Below are 14,961 nucleotides of genomic sequence, written 5' to 3'. Positions count from 1 at the left end.
GCCCGAGTGACAGTCGGTCGTGTGCAACTGCACTAAGCGTGTACGCTGGGAGCTTTCCCGGCGTAAAATTGGTGCAGTCACCAAGGCCAGGAGTAGACCAGTCCTAAAGATTAGAGATTAAAGAGACGTATTTACTAAATAATGACATTTCACAGATATTGAAGTTGTGAGAATAGTTTATTCTTCTTTCTATTCCATGCAGTCCCTGGCAAGAAAACCAAAAACCCCACCCTCTCCTGCCAGGGCTGCCCCAGATTCCACAGCAGAGTGCAAGTATGCCGGGTCATAGGATCAGCAGATTACAGAGTTCTGTGAGTGAGCAGGAATGAGACGTGAGGCTCATCATTTCTCCAAAACCAGAAAACAGTGGTGGAAAACTAAGCAAGGAAGCGCGTCTCAAATTCCAGGTTTTGGGAGGCAGCAGATGCCCTGTGCATTCTATTAGAAACTCATATTTAAAGTATTCTTCCCTAAAAAGAAAATTACCTGTAAATATACAGTAAATCAAGGGGTTGTACAGGATGAAAACTTGGCTGCTTTCTTCCAAAAACAGCACCACACCTGTCCCGTTCATTTCAACGGAGCTGAGCTGCAATACCAGACCACACCAGGTGTGGCACTGTTTCTGGAAGAAAGCAGCCATGTTTTTCTAACCCTAGACAACCCCTTTAACCCCTTTAGGACACAGCCTGTTTTGGCCTTCAGGACACAGCCTATTTTTTCAAATCTGACATGTGTCACTTTATGTGGTAATAACTCCGGAATGCTTTTACCTATCCAAGCGATTCTGAGATTGTTTTCTCGTGACATATTGTACTTTATGTTAGTGAAAAAATTTGGTCGATAAATTCAATATTTATTTGTGAAAAACTTCAAATTTTAGCAAAAATTTGCAAAAATTTGCATTTTTCTAAACTTAAATGTATTTGCTTGTGAAACAGATAGTAATACCACACAAAATAGTTACTAGTTACCATTTCCTATATGTCTACTTTATGTTTGCATCATTTTTTTTCACGTACTTTTATTTTTCGAGGACGTTACGAGGCTTAGAACTTTAGCAGCAATTTCTCATATTTTCAATAAAATTTCAAAAGGCTATTTTTTCAGGGACCAGTTCAGTTCTGAAGTTGCTTTGAGGGCCTTATATATTAGAAAGTCCCCATAAATCACCCCATTTTGAAAACTGTACCCCTCAAGGTATTCAAAACCACATTCAGAAAATATTTTAACCCTTTAGGCGTTTCACAGGAATTAAGGCAAAGTAGAGGTGAAATTTACAAATTTCATTTTTTTTGCCGAAATTCATTTGTAATAAAAAAAAATCTGTAACACAGAAGGTTTTACCAGAGAAACGCAACTCAATATTTATTGCCCAGATTCTGCAGATTTTAGAAATATCCAACATGTGGCCCTAGTATGGTAATGGACTGAAACACAGGCCTCAGAAGCAAAGGAGCACCTAGTGGATTTCGGGGCCTCCTTTTTTTAGGAATATATTTTAGGCACCATGTCAGGTTTGAGGAGGTCTTGTGGTACCTAAACAGCCGAAACCCCCCCAAAGTGACCCCATTTTGGAAACTACACCCCTCAAGGCATTTTTCTAGGGGTATAGTTAGCATTTTGACCCCACAGTTTTTTTGCAGACTTTAGTGGAATTAGTCTGTGAAGATGAAAATCACCTATTTTTCTGTGGAAACATAGAATTTTTTCATTTTTACAAGGAATAAAGGAGAAAAAGCCGCCCAACATTTGTAAAGCAATTTCTCCCGATTACGCCAATACCCCATATGTGGTCGTAAACTGATGTTTGGACCCACAGCAGGGCTCAGAAGGGAGGGAGCGCCTTTTGGATTTTTTGAAGCAGATTTTGCTGGATTGGTTTTCAGTGCCATGTCGGGTTTGCAACGCCCCGGAGGGACCAAAACAGTGGAAACCCCCCAAAAGTCACCCTATTTTGGAATCTACACCCCTCAAGGAATTTTTCTAGGGGTATAGTGAGCATTTTGGCCCCTCAGGATCTTTTTTAGAGCTAGGGTGACCAAAAAACAGCGATTTTGGCGCTTTAAATTCTTTATTTATTACAGCGTTCACCGTGCGCAATAAATTACGTTTTAATTTATTCTGCCGGTCGGTACGATTACGCCGATACCATATGTGTATAGTTTTTTTTAAGTTTTGCAGCGTTTGCACAATAAAATGAAGTTTCTATAAAATAATTTATTTTCTGGGACACGCTATTCTGAGCCGTAACTTTTTTATTTTTTCGTCAAAAAAGCTGTGGGAGGTCTTGTTTTTTGCGGGACGGGTTGTAGTTTTCATTGGTACCATTTTGGGGTAAATGCAACTTTTTGATCACTTTTTATTCTATATCTTGGGAGGGGTGGTGACCAAAAAATAGCGATGCTGACCGTTTTCAGTTTATTTTGTTTGCGGCGTTCACCGTGCGGAAAAATTAACATTATAGTTTCATAGATTGGGTCGTTACGAACGCGGCGATACCAAATATGTGTACTTTTTTTTAACGTTTTCATTTTTTCCCTATAATAAATGACTTATTATAGGAAAACAAAACCTTTTATTTTTACACTTTTATAAAACATTTTTCTTAACTTTTTTTTACTTTTTACACTTTATATTTTTGTTTATTAACTTTTTTTTTTACTTTTTACACTTTCTTTTTTTGACCTGCAGCTCTGATCGCTGCTAGAATACATTATACTACCTAGGTAGTGTAATGTATTCCAACTGTCAGTGTGACGTCACAGTCACTCTGACAGTTGGTCTACGAGGATCAGCAGAGGCTAATCCTCATAGGCTGACATACATGGCAGACCTGGGGGCCGTTGTCTGGCCCCCAGGTGCCATCACAAGCATCAGAAGCCCCCACGATTGCATGGGGGCTGCTGATGCGCTACAAACCCGCTACATGCGGAGATCGCAATCGAGCCCCGCATGTAACGGGTTAATTGCCGAAATCAGCGGCGATGAGCCGCTGATCGGCAACACTGGAGAGTGTCAGCTGTCGGGGACAGCTGATCTCCAAGTTCCCGATGCACACTGTCGCCGACAGTGTGCATCGGGAACGGCACAGTGACTTTCTGTCACTCTGACAGGAAGCCTATCAGGACCAGCCGAAGGTTGGTCCTGATGGGCTTCTGTCCATGGCAGACCCGGAAGCCATTGTTTGGCTTCCGTTTGCCATACTAACTATCGGCAGACCCCGCGATTTCGGACGGGGGTCTGCCGATATGTTAGAAACCCCTAAAATTCGGCGATTGCACCCGATCGCCGAATTTAAGGGGTTAATGCGCCGAAATCAGCGGCAAAGGACCGCTGGCCGGCAAGAGGGGAGTGTCAGCTGTCGGCGACAGCTGACCTCCTGGTTCCCGGTGCACACTGTCGCCGACAGTGTGCACCGGGATTAACTCAGTAACTGTACGTCCTCGTGCGGGAAGTAACTTCCTGCAACGACGTACAGTTACGTCCTGGTGCGGATAGGGGTTAATCAACCCCTAGTTCAGTGGCATAGAAATGGAGGTTGCAGCCTCCCAGGGGAAATACTGGTATAGGTGTGGCGCTGTTTTTGGAAGAAAGCAGCTACGTTTTTCTAATTCTACCCCTTTAAATGGTTAGAAATTCCAACTATATTCATATAAAGGTTAGATGGGGTAAAAGTTGCAGTTTTTAGTTACTTTTCATTTAGCTTTAAAAGTTTTGTACATCTTTGTAGGATTTTTTATATATATTAAATGTATGTTTTTGGTGTTTTTAAACATTTTTAAAATTGTTCAATCGTTGTTCAGATGCAGCTTTTATGTATCCTGTATAGATAGAAGCTGCATCGTTCGCAATCAGCAGAATCCGTGACTGAACTGAACTGACGGCCCGGTGAGAGTGGGTCCTGTGTGTATCTAGCACACCAGATCACCATAATATCAATCACATCTAAGGGTCCGTTCAGACAGCCCGATATGGGCTGTGAAAACGAGCACCGATCGAGGAGACTGCTTTTACAAGGAGCAATGATCAGTAATGCGTGGGGACGGGTGATCGTTACTACGATCGTTCGTCCCCACACGTTTCCATTATGTCAGCAGTACATCTTCCTGTTTACTGCCGACTTGCGACTATTTTATTGGCTGGGTAAACAAGCAGATCAGCCGATGAATGAGCGTTTGATCGTTCATCGGCTGATCGTTGCCCCGTTTGATCGGGAATGAGCGTTCGTATGAACACTCGTCTGCCTGATTATTGGCCCGTGTAGAAGGTCCTTAAAGGGGTTTTCCACTTTCTGACAACTGATGACCTATCCACTAGACAGGTCATCAGTATATGATCGGTGCATATCCGACCCCTGGACCGGAAAATTTGCGCATCTCTAGAGACAAGTTGTATTTTTTAGGTATCTTTTTGAGGGACATGTTAATAAGCAGGGGAATAGCCATAGGAGGTAAAGAGGAATCAGTCAAACCTGGGCTCTGGTGCCTGTGGGCAGAAAGTCCCGTCTGCCACATAAGAAGACAATAGCATTATAAGTGATAGATGGTATGTGGGGGCCATGCTGAAGATTTTGCATTGGGGCCCAGGAGCTTCATGTTACACCTCTGTTAATTATCATGCTTTTAGGATGGGGATCTGGTTTGAGCCAACTTATTTTATATTATAGGTTGCCTTATTTTATTGTTAGGAACCCCTGGGGCAGCGGAAGACAAGTGCCCATTGTAAACATGAGAAATACATCCCACCCATTGTTTCCATTTAGCAGCTTTAAAGGGGTTCTCTGCTTGGACAATCCCTATAGAATAGAAGTGTAGCCTGATAATAAACTGATCATAAAGTGTCCTCAGGCTGGGACCTCCAGCAATCAGCTGTAATCTGTGGGGAAACCTGGCAGTAATTTCTCGACTTTCCTGCAGCGCCACCACAGGGCACATTACGCTTTACACAGTGCCCAGTCAAATCAATGCGTTGTCTGTGTAAGGGTATGTTCACACGGCAGCGTCCGTAACGGCTGAAATTACGGGGATGTTTTCAGGAGGAAACATCCCCATAATTTCAGCCGTAACGGCATGTGCAGGCGCTTGAACGTCGCGTCCATTACGGACGTAATTGGCGCTGCTTTTCATTGGAGTCAATTAATAACGGCTCCAATTACGCCCAAAGAAGTGACAGGTCACTTCTTTGACACGGGCGTCTATTTACGCGCCGTCATTTGACAGCGGCGCGTAAATATACGCCTCGTGTGAACAGACAAACGTCAGCCCATTGCTTTCAATGGGCAGATGTTTGTCAACGCTATCGAAGCACATTTTTCGGACGTAATTCGGGGCAAAAACGCCCGAATTACATCCGTAATTAGTGCGTGTGAACATACCCTAATGTAGGACAGGGCAGGTCATCCAGAGCAAGAAGCGCTCTTTATAACCGCTCTCCACTCTGACCAAGAGATGAGGAACCTGAACAGAGGACCCCCCTCTTAGTGTATGTTCACACGGAGTGTTTTCAGCCGTTTTTCGGGCCGTAAACGTCCCCGAAAAATGGCAGAAAAATCGGAAGCAGAACGCCTCCAAACATCTGCCCATTGATTTCAATTTGGAAAAACGGTGTTCCATTCCGATGGGACATTTTTTTCGCGCCCGTTTTTAAAAAAAACGGCCGCGACAAAGAAGTGCATGACACTTCTTGGGACGTTTTTTGAGCCGTTTTTTTATAGAGTCTTGAAAACAGCTCCGTATTTTCAGACGTTCTTGATTTTGTGTGCGCACATACCCTTAGAACTCGGATTTCCGTAAACATAACATGAATTCCCAGCAAAGCCAAATGTGCACGGCTGATAGCTGATCATGCTAAATTTTAGGTACCATGGGTGAGGGTGCTTCTTGAAACCTTGTCTTGGGCACCGAGAAAGCTTGTGCCAACCTGGTAGGGGAACCCTCCTGACAATAAGTTACCATAACGAGAAACGCCTTCAATAATGAAGCCCAGAACAGACTCAGAGGGGTCCTGAAAGACCCTAAATCTCCAGCCTGTGTCTGACATAGTGCAGTATGATACAGCGTAATTGATAGGATATAAGGTCTCTTGCACCCGACCGTTGTGCCACTCGGGCCGTTTTTGACGGCATCCGAGTGGCACCCGATAATCTCCACGGAGCCATTCACTTTAGCGGGTGCATCGGGTCTGTGAAAAATGGTCCGAGTCTCCGATCCCAGGAAAGATACACCATGTCCTATCTTTCCTCGGATCACTGACGGGACTCGGATGGCGCACACGGTCGTGGCATGAGACGTAACGAGGTTAAACATAACCAGAGGGGAATTGTCCAGATTTACATTATACATAACACCTCATAATACATCAGGCAACAGCCACTGAAGTAACAAACCCCATGGTGTTGACTAGGAATCCTTGCTATAAATTCCTAGAAAATCTCTCATCCCGCTCAGCATCGCTTCCCTCCATTGTCCTCGCAGCATATTTTCTGAGTGTGTAATTAATGACATTGGTGAGTTGTGTGCGTTTAATTCCTGAGGTATTCTCTGGGCATAACCTCCAGGTGACCCGTGCGTGCCTGGGTGTGCCCCATAAGTAAGGGGGTGTAAGGAAACTCCGTGTAAGTGTAAGGATTGCGGGGGTGGGGGGCGTTATTTGCACAGAGTGGAATGTTCATATATGATCCAAATCTGGAGAACTTCACACACACGTCTCACTTCAGTCATACAACACTTGGCCTCCACATTCAATGCAGTAACTCTTTAAATGCCAAGCCCAATGCAACCAGCTGTACCTGAGACTCGGCTTTAACCGTCTATGATATCAAGTGGCATGAGGGTGGCATATACTATGAAAATTAAAGGGAAAGTTTTGGACTGTAACTTTTTATTTTCTGTTGGCTTGGCGCCACTCAATAAAATTTTGCAGATGTGGCAGTCAGTGGTTGACTATCCCAGAATTCCTTATTCCTGGCAAATTGATGACACATTTCCCCTGGGACGACCATTGATCTGTTTGGTTCCAACTTCTGCGACCTCCATTTTTATGCCACTTAACTAGATTTAAAGTGGTTGTCTAGGATTAGAAAAACATGGCTGCTTTCTTCCAGAAACAGCGCCACACCTGTCCACAGGTTGTGTCCGGTATTGCAGCTTAGCTCCTCTGAAGTGAATGGGCCTGAGCTGCAATACCACAGACAACCTGTGGTCAGGTGTGGCGCTGTTTTTGGAAGAAAGCAGCCATGTTTTCCTAATCCTGTACAACCCCTTTAAGACTCTACTGGCCTTATATATAAAAATTGGGATTCTGAATCTACTAATGTCTATGGAGATGGTTCAACCATCCCCCTAGTGTCTCCCATTAGGAGAAAAATGGATAGGAAAGGTGGCAGTTTTACCTGTTTTTCTAAAGATAAGCGGTGCAAGAGGTGTGTCTAGCAGCTGCTGATCTCCCCATTCGTATAAATAATATATATATGTTAAAGGAGATTTTTTATTTTTTCCAGTCATGGCATGTCCACAGTTTATCGAGAAAACGGGGATCCCTTGACCATCGTTTCGACAAGCTAAGTGGTCGGCAGCTACCGTATCCAGACAGGGACTGAATGGAGAGGTGGCCGCTATGTGGCTGATTCTCTAACGTCCATACGGTTGAATGGATAGAGCTGTATGTATGTGCGGCCACAACTCCATTCAGTCTCCCCTTGGAGATGGACCTCTCACCTGGTGGCACAAGGATCAGGGGAACCCCTGTTCTCTCGATAGTTGGGAACCTCCCTTATCATACATTTATAGCATATCTTGTGGATAAAATATGCAAAACAGGACCCAGAAGAAACCGAGCAGGTGCACCTTATATAAAGGAATAGGCGAGGCACTAAAAAAATGCCCATTTTACTATGGATGAGGTACAAGCGCCACCTGCTGTCAAAAATTAGAATTGAACAATTGGCACTAAATGCAGATGTGGGTGTAACAGGGGTAGAAAAGGAATTTCTGGAGCAGATCTCTGTAGACCTGCCCTATCAAGAAGAAGAATAAACAACTGGGAATATTTATAGCAGACAAGACCCGAGGAGAGGCAATGTGTTCAATCCTTTTATTATCACACTGGGTCAGAATAAACTTTTGTTTTAACTTGGCAAGAAAAAGAATGTACAAAACAGTTTTATTTTTATATAGCGCCCTCTGCTGGTCTCCGGTCTCAATACAGTCCCTAAAAATCGATGCTCAGGATAGGCCATCAATAGCTGTTCAGTAGGGGCGCGACTCCCAGGACCTCCGCTGATCAGCTGTTTTGAAGGGGGTGCATCGCTCGTACGAACGCTGCTTCCCCTTCATTTCTACTTGTAGCGGCGATTCACAGTATAGCAGCCTTCTCCTCCCATTCATTTCAATGTGAGAAGGATGTAATACTGGAATCGCCGCTAAATGTCAAAAAGCGCCAGGCAACTGTGCAAAAACATTTCCCTTATGCCCTACACATTAATATAAGACATACCCCAACATATACCAATTAAATGACAAATAGTGCATATGGACCTCCTTCATCATACCCCAAAATGATTACAGACCCCAGGCGAATCCCCCTAATTAAATACAGACCCCTAAATAAATAGACCAGAGGCCACAAATAAAGACCCCCGACCAGATGTGCAGATACTCACTTCTCGCCGTTTCTGCAGTCCTTCATTACAGGGCGCCGCTGCAGACAAGCGGGAAGTGGCATCTGAGAGAGAAGGAACGGGGAGAGGTGTTTAGAAAAGAAAAGACACCCTGAAGGTCTCTCCTTTATCCGGGAGTCTCCTGGACATTCAGGGAGAGTTGGCACTAAGGGTATGTGCACACGGCCTATTTTCAGAGGTAATTCGGGCGTTTTACGCCTCGATTACGCCTGAAAAGACGGCTCCATTACGCCTGCAAACATCTGCCCATTGCTTGCAATGGGTTTTACGATGTTCTTTTCAGACGAGGTGTCATTTTACGCGCCGCTGTCAAAAGACGGCGCGTAAAAATACACCCGCGTCAAAGAAGTGCAGGACCTTTCTTGGGATATTTTTGGAGCCGTTTTTCATTGACGCCAATGAAAAACAGCTCCAATTACGTCCGTAAAAGACGCCGCGAAAAACACGAGTACATGCAATTACGTCTGAAATTCAGGAGCTGTTTTCGCCTGAAAACCGCTCCGTAATTTCAGACGTATTTTGCGTTTGCGTGTGAACATACCATTACGACTTAGGCCAGGATTACACGGGCTCAATGCAGTCCACATAAACTTAGATCACCATAAAACCTTGCATACTACCCAACCATCGAGGATACAATGGGACAGTCCCGGATTCCGGGCGATGTCCCGCGATGTCCCGCTTTCAACTGTATCTGCGCCCTCAGGATGCAGATACAGTTAATGGTGGAGCAGGGAGTGTCAGCTCCCTGCTTGACTGTGTAACGCTGGCTGTGAACGCCTTGGCACAGAAAAGCGCGATGCAGTCACGTCATCTCGCCTGTCTGTGCCGAGCCATTCAAAGCAGAGGATTAGGTGAGTATTTATCTTATTATTTTTATTAGGCACTATGGGGGCATTATACTGGATATGGGGGGCAGCGGTGGGGGCTTTATACTGCGTGGGGGCACTATGGGGGCATTACACTGTGTGCGTCGCTGCTATGGAGGCGTTATACTGTCCATGGGGGCAGCTATGGGGGAATTATACTGTATGGGGCAGATATGGGGGCAGTATAGTGTGTGGGGGAGGCACTATGGAGCATTATACTGTATCGACTGAACTGGGTGTGTATGCCACAGTGGCCCGCAAAGCCAGAAACTTTGCCCCACAACAGAACAAATCATATTGATCCCGGAGAGCAGACCTATAAGGTCTTCCTATGTATTTCTTATGTTTAGGTTCCGTTCCTGGTATGGGCTTAAATCATACTGGCAAAATCTGCAGAATGTAAACAAGGCCTTATAGTTCAACCCTAACCCAGCCTAGACCAGTGGGGATATCAAAAGGAAATGTTCCTATAACCGCCTCTCCAGGAAACGGCATCACTGTTCAGTACGTAAAATCCATGATTGCCGTTTTCTCCAGTCAATGAGGAAAAAATGGCAAAAGAATAAAAAAAAAAGTTTTATAAAGTATATTACAAAAAAAGTATACATATATGGTATTGCCGCAATCGTAACAATGCATGGAGAACGGCATAAAAAAATCTTTCAAAAAAAGAGGCGAAGTTGTTTTTTTGCATTTCCCGCCCCAAAAATGTAAATAGCGCAATATAGAATGCAACACATCTCAGAAAACGAGCCCTCGTGCGACTACGTCAATGAAAAAATATAAACGTTATGGCCCTCGGAATGTGGCGATGGAAAAATATATTGCTGCAGCCTGAAGGCTTGGGCTCCACGCTGACAAAACGCGTGGGTATTACACTAATATAGATCACAGCGCAATATCATGTCTATGCAATTTTATTTTTTGCCTCCATACGGAAATATTAAAATGAAATGATATATTATTCACTTGCGATGTCACGCTGTTAGGCTATGTTCACACGGGGCGGAAAATGTGGTGCAGTTTTTCATTTGGAATGTCCCCTGCGGAAACGCTAAAAAAAAAAACAACAACTATACTTACCTGTAGTCATTGCGAAGCGTTCCTCTGACGTCCTGCAGAAACATCATCCCAGGAGGCCGGCCTTAACGAAGAAGCAAAGAGAACTGGGTAAGTGCCTGTTCACATCAGCGTTTGCCTTCCCAAATATCCTACATAAAAAGTAAGTGCATGTGTGTTTACAATGTGTACTTTATATGTGTATAATGTGTGCATGTAATGTGCATATTCTTGTGTGTCTGTGATGTGTACATGTATTTATAGTGTGTGATGTGTACGTGTGTGTGTGATATATATGTATATATGTGTGTGTGTGTGTGTATGTGTGTAAATGCAGAACACTGTAGCTGTTGTATTTATTTCACTCGTAGTTTAAAGGGAATGTGTCACGAATGAAACCTTTTTTTTTAAGTAAGTTACTTATTTCTATTATATTTTTACATTTTTTTTTCTGTATTTTTTTTTCTTCCACATGGTGGAAAGTATTAAAAATTAAATAATAATTTGAAATGTTTTCCTATGTTGGCCACCAGAGGGAGCACTTCCCAGAATTACAGCAAGGTGATTCAGGCCGAATGCACACGAATGTAAAAACGCCCGTACTCACGGGCCGTAATTACGTCCCGTAATTACGGGCCCATAGACTTCTATTGGCCACGGGTACCTCCCCGTATGCTTACGGGAAGGTGCCCGTGCCGTTGAAAAATATAGAACATGTCCTATTTCAGGCCGTAATTACGGCACGGGCAGGCCCATAGAACTCTATGGGGCTCCTGAAATTACGGGTGACTACGTGTGTGCACCCATAATTATGGGAACGTTGCTAGGCGATGTCAGTGTATAGTCACTGTCCAGGGTGCTGAAAGAGTTAAAACGATCGGCAGTAACTCTTTCAACACCCGGGACAGTGACTGCCGATCACAATATAGATAAAGTTGTAAAAAAAAAAAGACATTCATACTTACCCAGAACTCCCTGCTTCTTCCTCCAGTCCGGCCTCCTGGGATGACGTTTCAGCCCATGTGACCGCTGCAGCCAATCACTGGCTGCAGCGGTCACATGGACTGCCACGTAATCCAGGGAGGTTGGAATGGATGTAAAGAGAGGGACGCGTCACCAAGGTAACGGCCGGGTAAGTATGAATTTCTTTTACTTTAATTCCGGAAAGGGCTGCCCCTTCTCTCTATCCTGAACTGATAGAGAGAAGGGGCTGCCGATTAGTGCAGTGCAATTTTGCAGAGAAAACGTGTCCGTAAATACTGGTGCAATACGGGTCGAATACGTATGACCAAGGACCCGTATTTACGCCAGTATTTACGGGTGGACAAAAATACGGTCGTGTGCATGGGGCCTCAGGCAAAGCAACCTGACTCACAGCTGCCGTAAATGTGGGAGGGAACCTCACCCCCTCTTACAAGCCAGGAAAAGGTGTCTTCAAATTGCTAAGCAGTGTCCGGCAGCCGTCTTGGGTGTGATTCTGCAGCTGGCAGAAGTTATAGGACACACCAAAAGGCTAAGTGTATGTTCACACGCTTACTAAACAAAGGGAAAACAGCTCCTGATTTTCAGCCATTTTTTAATTAAACTCGCGTTTTTGGCTGCGTTTTTTACGGCTGTTTTTGGAGCTGTTTTTCTATAGTCAATGAAAAACGGCTCCAAAAACGTTCCAAGAAGTGATATGCACTTCTTTTTGGTGGGCGTCTTTTTACGTGATGTTTTAGGAAAATGGCCGCATAAAAAACCGCCCAGTCGGAACAGAACGCCGTATTTCCCATTGGGTAGATGTTTGGAGGCGTTCTGTTTACGGCCCAAAATCCAGCTGAAAACACTGCGTGTGAACATACCCTTAGGCCGGATTCACACGAGCGTGTGCGTTTTGCACGCGCAAAAGGTCCGTGTGTCATCAGCATATGGTGCGCAGCTGCGTGATTTTCTTCGGACGTAATTTGAGCAGTTTTTCATTGAATTCAATGAAGAGCAGCTCAAGATTTACAAGTGTCAATCACGCCTCGCAAAATGCGAGGACGAGCAATTACGTCTGAAATTACGGAGCTGTTTTCTCCTGAAAACAGCTCCGTAATTTCAGCCGTATCGGACGCTGCCGTGTGAACATACCCTTAGGGTATGTTCACACGCTTAACAAAAAACGTCTGAAAATATGGAGCTGATTTCAGAGAAAACAGCCTCTGATTTTGAGGCGTTTTTCATAGGCTATGTTCACACGGGGTCTTTTGCCGAGTTTTTTGACGCGGAAACCGCGTCGCAAAACTCGGCAGAAACGGCCCGAGAACGCCTCCCATTGATTTCAATGGGAGGCGTCGGCGTCTTTTTCCCGCGAGCAGTAAAACTGCCTCGCGGGAAAAAGAAGCGACATGCCCTATCTTCGGGCGCTTCCGCCTCCGACCTCCCATTGACTTCAATGGGAGGCAGGAGAAAGCGTGTTTTATGCCCGCGGCGCTCAATGGCCGCGGGCGAAAAACGGCGCGATAATTGCTGTTCACACGGAGTATTTTGGGGGAGGAATATCTGCCTCAAAATTCCGTTTGGAACTTTGAGGCAGATATTCCTCCCCCAAAATACTCCGTGTGAACATAGCCTTAGTGTTCAATGGAAAATCAGCTCCAAAAAACGCCTCAAGAAGTGACATGCTACTTTTATTACAGAGCGTCTTTTTACGCTCCGTTTTTTGAAACAGAGGCGTAAAAAGACGCCCCGTATGAACTAAATGCTGTTTTTCCCATTGATTTCAATGGGCAGATGTTTGTAGGCGTTCAGCTTCCGTTTTTTCAGGTGTTTTTCGAGGCGTAAACGCCCCCAAATACGCCTGAAAACACTGCGTGTGAACATAAGCACGTGGTGCTTTTCTGTTTTCATTCATAGTTTTTACTACTGTAGCGCGCATCACGGGCAAATATAGGACATGTCGTGAGTTTCACGTAGCGTGAAATTCACGGACAGTCTGAACGGCCCCATTCATTAACATAGGTGCGTGCGACGCGCGTGATTTCCACGTGCGTAGCATGGACATATTATACGTTCCTGTGAATAAGCCCTTAGAGTGATGAAAGTGAAGTGAATTACTTTTCAGTTGACAGGTTCACACGCCGTGTATTTGACACATTTTATTTTGCGCATTTTACATGCCTCTCCTACTAAATGTCTTTATCCCTCCATCCTGCTGACAGTCTCCTCCAGGATCACCACCCAATACTGCTGACAGTCTCCTCCAGCGTCCCCACCCAATCTTGCTGACAGTCTCCTCCAGAGTCCCCATACAATCCTGCTGACAGTCTCCTCCCCAACCTCCTGCTGACGGATACCTCATCTCCTCGCCCGATCACAGTCCACACTGACAGTACATCTAGCGACAGGGGCGGGGTCACGAGAGCGGGGTTCTGAGAGGGACAGAGACACACACACACCTTACCTGCAGTGCAGCCGGCTTCATAATGGCGCCTTCTTTCACGCTACAAACCGGCTTCTTCTGTGTGACCTGCGTCTGCGCAGTACAGAGACAGATAGCAGAGGCAATGAACGGCTCCCATTCATTGTGTCCTATGCCCCGTGCTGTCGTATTCCATCTCTGTATGTGTCGTTAAGAGACACATAGGAAGATGAAATAAAACATGGCAGCCCCCAGTACAGTAAGAAAGTGTCAATAAAAAAAACTTTTTTGTGTGAAAAATTTAATAAAGTCAATATAATATTTTATTAAATAAAAACACTAATGAAAAAAAAAAAATCATGACACTGTCCCTTTAAATACTAAAGATTTTACCAATTAATCTCGTTGTGGAAAATCCGCATCATAAGGGATTTCCACACGTATTGGAATTGCTGCAGAACATTTCTGCAGCAATTCCGCAGAAACGAGCGGAAATTCCGCTAGCACCATTTCCTGCGTTTTTTTTGCGGCAGGAAATGGTGCGTGTTTTGCTGCGTTTTTCACAAGTCTGTGAGATGGTGACATCTCTGAAAAACGCAGCAATTTAGTCACTTTCCTCAGCGGGGATTGATAGTTACGTAGATGTGATTGATTACAGGTGGATACAGTTGACTACGTTACGTTTTCTGACATTTTACTGCCGCCGTGATTTCCCCCGAAAATGGGCCTACTAAATCTGTGTCGCCCAAGGGCCCACATAAACCTGGAGCCGGCCCTGAATTCAATGGGGAAAACCTGCAACAGATAGTTCCTCCCCTGAGTACCAGAAAATCGCATGTACAATCGCATAACATCGCAAAAAAACCGAACCGTGAATAAAACGTGCACACGTGACTCATGGAAACGCCAGTTCCATGCTGAAAGGGGGTGGTCCTACCATTCACCAATCAGAACTAATCCTCAACCGC

At 44.7% G+C, this 14,961-nt stretch overlaps 1 long non-coding RNA gene across 1 annotated transcript; it reads right to left on the bottom strand.

The window, feature by feature from the left end:
• Positions 1-200: 200 nt before the first annotated feature.
• On the bottom strand, positions 201-14,947 carry LOC142659775 (uncharacterized). The gene is made up of 4 exons (XR_012850372.1): positions 14,864-14,947; positions 10,633-10,693; positions 8,663-8,724; positions 201-470 (listed from the first exon to the last, which is right to left on the bottom strand). It is a non-coding gene; the product is annotated as an uncharacterized LOC142659775 (long non-coding RNA).
• Between the last annotated feature and the right edge of the window lie 14 nt (positions 14,948-14,961).

This window comes from Rhinoderma darwinii, chromosome 8, assembly GCF_050947455.1.
Source record: "Rhinoderma darwinii isolate aRhiDar2 chromosome 8, aRhiDar2.hap1, whole genome shotgun sequence".
Classification (NCBI taxonomy): domain Eukaryota; kingdom Metazoa; phylum Chordata; class Amphibia; order Anura; family Rhinodermatidae; genus Rhinoderma; species Rhinoderma darwinii.
This window is presented reverse-complemented; position numbering and strand designations above follow the sequence as displayed.